Source organism: Eschscholzia californica, unplaced genomic scaffold (assembly GCF_041429995.1).
Source record: "Eschscholzia californica isolate CP2 unplaced genomic scaffold, dmEscCali1.0.p SCAF_1, whole genome shotgun sequence".
Taxonomy (NCBI): domain Eukaryota; kingdom Viridiplantae; phylum Streptophyta; class Magnoliopsida; order Ranunculales; family Papaveraceae; genus Eschscholzia; species Eschscholzia californica.
Window position 1 is genome coordinate 42,943,562 of NW_028238198.1, and position 8,393 is coordinate 42,951,954.

The window sequence follows — 8,393 nt, forward strand, 5'->3', positions numbered from 1 at the left end:
CCTCACAAACAATCACACCAGGACAGCTGTATGTCAATATAATTAGGCAGACACCCTGTCTATTACGGGCACCTAATGATGCGCCCAAAAAGGTGCGACCCCAAGTGGAGGTATCAAATAGTAACCCGGCAAAGCCGGGGTCGATCCAAGGATAGGAAGGTAACTCGGATATCGAAGGGTCTTGCACCGGTTTAAATATCAAAGGCTAACTTAGACAAAAACGGAAAAGAAAAGATAAACGGGGGGTTTTTATAATAAAGTATAAACCGTAAAGAAACAAGAAACAAAGATAACTAAACTTAAACCTATAGACTAGTGGTTGAGAGTCTAGAGTTTATTTCGAAATGTGAGAGAGGTCAAGGGTTTCGTGAATCCATCTTGAAACACATAGACATATGTTTGCTTAGGTTTTATTCTAGATTTCTAGCTTACTCGACTCAAAGTTAGATGTTCTAAGTGCTAGATATACCTAATGGTCATAACTAGTCAAAGGGTCATCATATGCTAGTAATATCGAGTCTTAACTAGGAAAGATCGATTAATAAGTAACTATGACATATGTTTGACATAAGACATGAAATAAACTTAAACGATAAACCAAAACATGAGTGTTGCATCGAAATTAAGAACCAAACCAACCAAACATATGCTTTTATGCAATCAAGACTTCATCATAAAACCCTAGACAAAAGACTTAGCTACTCATGGTTTCATTCTTACATAAACATTCAATCGGAAGTGAGATCAAGTCTAAAATCATGGTCATGGCATAGTACTTGACTTAATTCACATGTATCTACTAGTAAGAATAAGAAAACATATAGTAATTAAGAACTAGAGGGATAATTAGACAATATTCAATCACTTATAAGAGTATTCAATCATAGATATATCACAAATATGCATGAAAGCATGAATTCCTCTTATTTGGCACGTTATCTCCCTAGAAATTAACAACTATGGTAGCTAAGATGACCCTAGAATTAATCAAGATAACTTAAAATAACCCTAGAATGCTCAAGGAATGATGGAAAAGCAAGAAAAACATAAATGGCTCGAGCAAAAGTGAGAAAAAATCAATTTGGCCCGGCCAAAACACTTCTGGCACGGGCCAGCACGTTCTGTCCCATGCTGTGCACGTTCTGTCCCATGCTGTGCACGTTCCGTCCCATGCTGTGCACGTCCCGTCCCGAGCTGAGCGCGCTCCGTCCCATGCTGTGCACGTCCCGTCCCGAGCTGAGCGCGCTCCGTCCCATGCTGTGCACGTCCCGTCCCGAGCTGAGCACGTTCCTGGCCTGTGCTTCCAATGCCCAGCAGGTGTTTGATGAAATGCGTCAGGGAACTCCGTGCTCCAGATGCGCTCCGTCCCTACTAAGCACGGCCCTTCCTATGTTCTGGCCTATGTTTGGCGTGCTCCTGGTCCGCACTTCCGACGCGCACAAGCTGTTTGATGAAATGCTCGAGGGGAACCTCCGTGCTCCAACGTCTCCGTCCCGTGCCAAGCTCGACCTCCACTAGATTGGCTCAAGAAGCTTTTGGCCGTGCTCCAAGAAGCTTCTAGCCCGAGCACCCAATGCACACCAACTGTTTGACAAAATGCCCGAGCGACTCCCAGGTGCTGCTCCTTCACTCCAAGCTCGTTTCTCCTTGTTTTTTCCTTGCTTGGCCGGACCAATGGAGTTCTTGGCCGGGCTAAAGGCTCCTAGGTCCGGCCAAGTCCTTCCTTCTCTCTCTCTTGTTCTTTCTTAGCTCAAAACCCTAGTTTCTCCTCTCTTTCCTCTCTCTCTCTCTCTCTCCCAAGGTAGAAGATGATGAATAGTAGCCTCCCCACTTGTGTTTACTCAACCCTAGACTTAGTCAAACTTGACTAAGTCTTAGGCCATTTTGACTTGGACCAAAAAGGTGCCCATAGAATCTTTACTATTCTCTTCCTTTTTGGGCTCTTGGGTTGGGCTTCTTTCTAAAGCAAGGGAGTGCCTTCATCTTGTCTCTACATTTAGAACCAAGGGGGGTGCCTTCATAGAATCCTTGTTTCAAGACCGAACCTCGGCTTCTTTCATTCACAACTTCTCCGTCCGAACTCCGAATCGACTTTCGTTTTCACCGTCGGACTCGTCATTGACTTCACTTGTTGTTTGACTTCTGATTTTGATCAAAATGACCAAAATACCCCTGGTGCTCTTTTCTTCCCTTTTGCCGCATAAGATAAAAATGTGATAATTCGCTCTCTTTATTCCAAATTACACACCAAACCCCAAATAAACTACCTAGCAATGAAAACACATAAATAATTAGAAATAAAACTCGAAAAGAACTAACTCATCAAAGTTAAGTGACCTAAATGTGGCATTTTCACGCCACATCACCTATCTGCCCGACCTTTGAAACCTAAAAGAGTTAGTTCATTTTTGCCCCCAGTTTATGATTCACTAGAAATTTCGCACCCTCACATGGAGGTCAAATTTAACCCCATCCCCATCTGTCTGAAAGACAATTTTAACTCTCCATTTGTTTTTCATTTGCTAGTTTTATCCTTCTCGTTTGTTCCTTTTAACTAGTTTTATTTCATCTTATTATTTTTATTCTTTTTTGTTTCTCTTATTTCTTTTACTCACCTCCTCTTTACCATTTTTCAACGAGGCATAGAAAATTTTAAATCAACGTTTTTGAATTCTTCATCCAGAAATTAAGCCAGCCTGCCACATATAAGATATAAAATTTTGAAAAAAACTAATGTATTATTCATTGGATAATAAAAATTTAAAATTAAACTTGTAGGATCGAATAATTTCTAAATGTATCCTAAAATTTCACGACAGATTACAGGAAAAAATGTGACATTCGCACAAATATCAGATAAAGTTTTGTAAGGGCAACTCCAAAGTGGGGCTCGGGCTCCCAATTGTGGGAGCCCCTGAATTTTGGGAGCCCCGGGGCTTAGAGCATCTCCAATGTTAGGCTGCCAAATCTAAATTTTGTACATGTGTAGTGTACGTGTGTGAGGTTTGTGTTTTAATTTTCACCCATTAAATTTTGGCTCTAATATTTGAAATTTCAAATTTTACCAAAATTTAGGGGGGAATTTGAATTTCAAATTTTACAAAACATTTGGGGGGAATTTGAATCTCGAATTTTTTTTACTTTTTGTTCACCTATAAATACAACCACTTATCCATTAAGTTTTCTACATCTTGTTTCTATATTCTCTACATTCTTTCCATCTTCCCTCTCCCTTCAATGGATGATAGTTATGAGTTAGCAAATTTGATCATTCAACAAGAGTTAGAAGATAGGGAAGATGATGAATTTTTATTGGATTGTATCTAGAAGAGTTACAAGAAAGGGATCAACGACCACGTTCCCGTCATGTTGGTTCTATTCCGGGTCATGGTACGATAAATCGTAACAGAAAAGAGGGTCATGAACGACTGATGCGTGACTATTTTGTTGAGAATCCACTTTATGATGCTGCTACATTCCGAAATCGATATCGCATGAGTCGTGATTTATTTCTTCATATCCTAAATACGTTGGTTGCTCATAATCACTATTTTGCACAAGAGCTAGACGCCTTCGGCAGAATGGGTTTATCGCCACATCAAAAGATAACTGCGGCTTTGAGAATGCTTGCTTATGCGACACCAGCAGATGCAATTGACGAATACCTTCGACTTGGAAAGACGACTACAATCGATTCACTACGAGAATTTGTGTCAACGATCGTCAATTTGTTTGGCCCTCGTTACTTAAGGTCTCCTAATGAATCTGATATTTGTAGGCTTTTAACACTTGGTGAAAAACAAGGATTTCCTGGAATGCTCGGTAGTATAGATTGTATGCATTGGGCGTGGAAAAATTGTCCGACTTAATGGCACGGACAATATACTGGCCATTGCCATAATCCAACAGTCATACTAGAAGCTGTTGCATCGTCGGATCTTTGGATTTGGCATGCATTTTTTGGGTTGCCTGGATCATTGAATGACATCAATGTGTTGGAGCGTTCTCCGGTGTTCGATGCAATTGCCACAGGTAAGGCTCCAACTGTTAATTTTGGGATTAATGGTAATCAACATGATACGGGTTATTATCTCGCTGATGGGATATATCCACAATGGGGTTGTTTTGTTAAAAGCATACAAAATCCGTTAACTTCGCAAGAACAATATTTTACGAGACGTCAAGAATCGGTAAGAAAAGATGTTGAACGAGCCTTTGGTGTATTGCAAGCTCGTTTTGCTATCATTCGAGAACCGACACGTCTTTGGGATGTAGAAACACTAGGTGATATCATGAAGGCATGTATTATATTGCATAACATGATAATCGAAGATGAAGGACCTAATGCGACTAATGATTTTGATGGAAGAATTCCAGAAGAAGTGGTTGTTGGGGGAAATGAAGAAATGTTCAATCGTCTTGGTCGAGTTACAAGCAAAGATTTGCATACACGATTAAGGGCAGATCTTGCACAACACTTATGGAATACTAAAGATCGCAACGACTAAACGGAACTATTTCCGTTATTAACTTGTTTTTATGTATTTCGATTATGTGTTTGTAGGGAGTTATTATGTATTTCGATTATGTGTTTGTAGGGAGTTATTATGTATTTGGTTTTCAATCAATGAAATGCTATTTAAAAAAAATACATAAATTCATACATAATCAAAACAACTAAAATTCATACATAATCAAAACAACTAAAATTCATAGATTTTCCTTTTTCCAATTTGAGAGCAATATCCTATGAATAGCAAGTTGTTCGGGATTCATTTTTGAAGTATCTTTGCCAACCAAGTCTATCCCCATTTTCATCCGTTGAACCTTGTTATCTAGTTGCACGTCTAATTTTTTTGCTTCCACCTCTAATTCTTTATGTTTGTAGTCTATTTGTTTCTCTTGAAGGAACATACTTCCATTGATAAGTTTATCTCTACTATCTTGTTTCTCCATTTTCTCTTTCCAAAATCCAAGCACCGCGGAAATTTCACTACCTTTGGATTTATCTCTAGCCTCCTTGCTTGCTTTTCTTCCAAGTGGTCTTTGTTGGGTTATTGAGGGAGATCCTTCGTCTTGGTCAAAAGAATTTTTTCTTTTGTGTGACGAAGATTGAGATAAATTTAATGACCATTTGGGATGGTCTTTCAAAATTTTATAACAATGTTCGAACTTAAATTATTTGTTGTCGTTTTGTTTAAACATTGCTATTGCGGATTTTATCTACAAAAATAAAATTGTAAAATTTCAAACATGTGTCAAAAATAAATCATAATGTTGTCAAAATGTAATAAGAGTAATTACCCGATCATTATGATTTTCTCCGCTTTTTGGGTTCCTTTGCAACAATGTCAAATACTCACAAAACTTCGCGCATTGCTTGTTAATTTCGCCCCAACGACATTTAAGACCTTTTGGTACACGATTTTGATTTGTTTGTTCGTTGAAGTGTTCGGCAATTTTGCTCCAAAAAGTACCCGCTCTTTGATCATTACCAATAATCGCGTCGGTGGCAATATGTAAATAAATATTAACGAGCACAATATCATCATCATTAGTATAACGCTTACTAGAAACCGACGACATTGGCGTTTCATTACAATCAAGACTTTCTTCGACCCTTTCTTCGATCCCATCATTCGATAAATTAACTTCATCGACAAAATTGAAATCGGAGTTCAACATTTCCATATAGCCTAAATTATGCAAATTGGCATTTGGATCCATTAAAAAAAAATTAATGGAGGAGAAATTGATAGATAGAGAGATAAAATAGTTGTGAAATGAAAAAAAAAGTATTACTACCGTTGGGAGCTCCCAACGGTAAAAAAATTTGGGGCTGGGAGCCCCATGCTCCCTGGCTCCCAAATTTACCTAAAATTTAATATTCCGTTCTTCGATTGAACATTCTTTGACATCCTAACATACAAAGGTCACTTTACCGGTTGGTCACAAATTGAGGGCATAACTTGAATTAGGCTAACACAAAATCAAAACGTTGTCGAATAATACGGTCATTGCGGGCAGACACCATACATAACTGCCCGAAAAATCCCTCTCTTTGTACCTGTATAAAAATCTTAAAACTCTTAACAATTTTTCCTCCATCTGAAAAAGAGAACTCGCAGAGCCTAATCTGCTCAAAAAAACAACTTCCCTCTTTCTCTATCTCTCTAAAAAACAAAATCAGAAATGGAAGCCATGAAGATGAGACTTTGCCTTGCAGTTATCGCCATGGTCATGGTAGCTTCATCCATCCAAAATGTTGCAGCTGCTGATGCACCTGCACCAAGCCCTACTTCTGATGGAACCACCTTTGTTCCTGCTGCTTTTGCTTCATTGTTTGCAGTTGCTTTCAGTTTCTTGTTCTAGATCTTATTACCATTAGATAGAAAAAAAGATTTATTTTCTCTCTCTCTAAACTTCCTCTTTATCTTTCTCTACCTTTTCTTCTCAAGCCATTCCTTATAGATAGATCTGATCTGTTTTTTCATGAATAGATCTGATAGATCTGGAAGGCTTGAGGAGAAGAACTAAGAAGAAGATAAGGAGGGTATTATTTGCTTTGGGTGGCTTTTTTTTTGTTGGGATTAAGAAATTTGTTTTGGGTTTGATTGTTGTACGATGATGAAAGATGGGTTATGTAGCATAATAACTTTTCAGTGAGGAACTTGTTTGTAATTCATTTATTTTAGTAATAAAATTTTACTCCTTTTGTTTCTTTAATTATCTTGTTGACCATTTGATCTATTCTTCATAGATTCATCCTCGAATCTTGTGTTTTAATCCTATCGATTCATCTCACAAGTAGCAAATTAATTGAATCAATTTTTATAGAGTTTTGTGTAAATTTTGAGATGGACGGTGGAAAATTAGGGAAAGTGGGAATAGATGATGATGGCAGTTGTGTAGGTTGGAAATAAGGTAGTTGGAGCACATGGGTTTGTAGGGTAAGGAAGAACATGTGGTGGGTATAGAGGAAGGCGTTGTTTGGAAGCTAAAGGGAAGGGGGGGAAGTTTTACGGGGACCCACACGGCATAATTAGGTATTAGTGCGTGCCATTATTTACGACTTCTTTATCCGAAGTCTTGTTTATTTCCCTCAGGGCAAGTCCAATGTGAGCCCTTGAGTTTTAGGATCCCTGAAACTTTTTTCAATTCCAACATTGGGTTCCTAAATTTAAATTATGTACGTGTAATGTACGTGTACGGACTTCTAATTTCAATTTTTAACTATAAATTATTAATTTCAAATATAAAATTGAAATTTCAATAAGTATTGAGAGACCGCCCAATGGACTCCCAATGAACCGTTCTTCCCTTTTACAGAAAAGGACAAAAACCAATTTACTTTCTCTCTCTAGAATTGGTTTTTGTCCTTTTCTTGAAAGGGAATGGACGGTTCATCAGGGAGTCCAAATGGACGGTCTCCCTAGGCTTGTTGTTGAAGTTTTATATTATGTTAGAGAGAGAAGGAATTTTGAAAAGATGAAAAAAAGAAAAATATTAAAGAAATGATTGGAAAAACAAATTTAAAGCAATTGATATTTTTTGAAAAAAAATTAATTTAAAACAAAAAATAAAAAGAATTAGGGGATCCACCCCAAATATGGCCGTTGGGAGACCCCCAACGGCTATATTTGAGGCTGGGAGCCCCCCAGCCCGGGCTCTCATTTGGGAGCCAGGGAGCATGGGGGGACCCCCCCCCCCCCCTCAAATTTGGGAGCCCCAGCCCCCACCCCACCACCACATTGGAGTTGCTCCTATTACCCTTATTCGCCATCTTAAACTAGGTACAAACTTATCACGAATTGAGGATCTGCTTCAGTCAGTCTAGTCAGATCTCAGATCCATAGATTTTGCTGACTACACTTTGAAACGAAAAACAGATTGGGAGTCTCTAGGCGCGCAAATTAGGCCCGGCCTCGCTTATAGCTTCCCAATAAAGATTAATGAAATATAACATTTAAATCTCCCAGTAAAAGATTTGGAGTTGTATAATTTAACTGTTCCTCTATACAATATTGATGAAACCTAAGTCAGGATTCCCTTTTCTTATTTAGTCTTGTTTAGTTCCCCATGCATGAATAAAATGGAGAAATTGAGGGATTCTATGCCTTACTGTGAATGAAGTCTAAATTTTAAAGAGAAACTTCACAAATCTTTCTTAATTTAGTTCTGGAATGTGAAACACCTTTGGACCTATTTTCAACCGATTTCAAGAAGGTAGAACGACCTTAATCAATTTCAAAGAGAGACAGAGAGACGGAGAGAACTAAAGCACAAAAAACAGCGGTCTCAAACTCACGCAGTCACGTTGGTATCTGAAAACCACCCTTAGTTGTGAAGTGAAAAAAAATCCAAGACAGTAAAAAAGAGATCCTAAGCGGCAA

At 38.3% G+C, this 8,393-nt stretch overlaps 1 long non-coding RNA gene across 1 annotated transcript; it reads right to left on the minus strand.

The window, feature by feature from the left end:
* Positions 1–846: 846 nt before the first annotated feature.
* Positions 847–2,231, minus strand: LOC147566981 (uncharacterized). Its single transcript, XR_015230642.1, has 2 exons — positions 1,224–2,231; positions 847–1,142 (listed from the first exon to the last, which is right to left on the minus strand). It is a non-coding gene; the product is annotated as an uncharacterized LOC147566981 (long non-coding RNA).
* Positions 2,232–8,393: the final 6,162 nt, after the last annotated feature.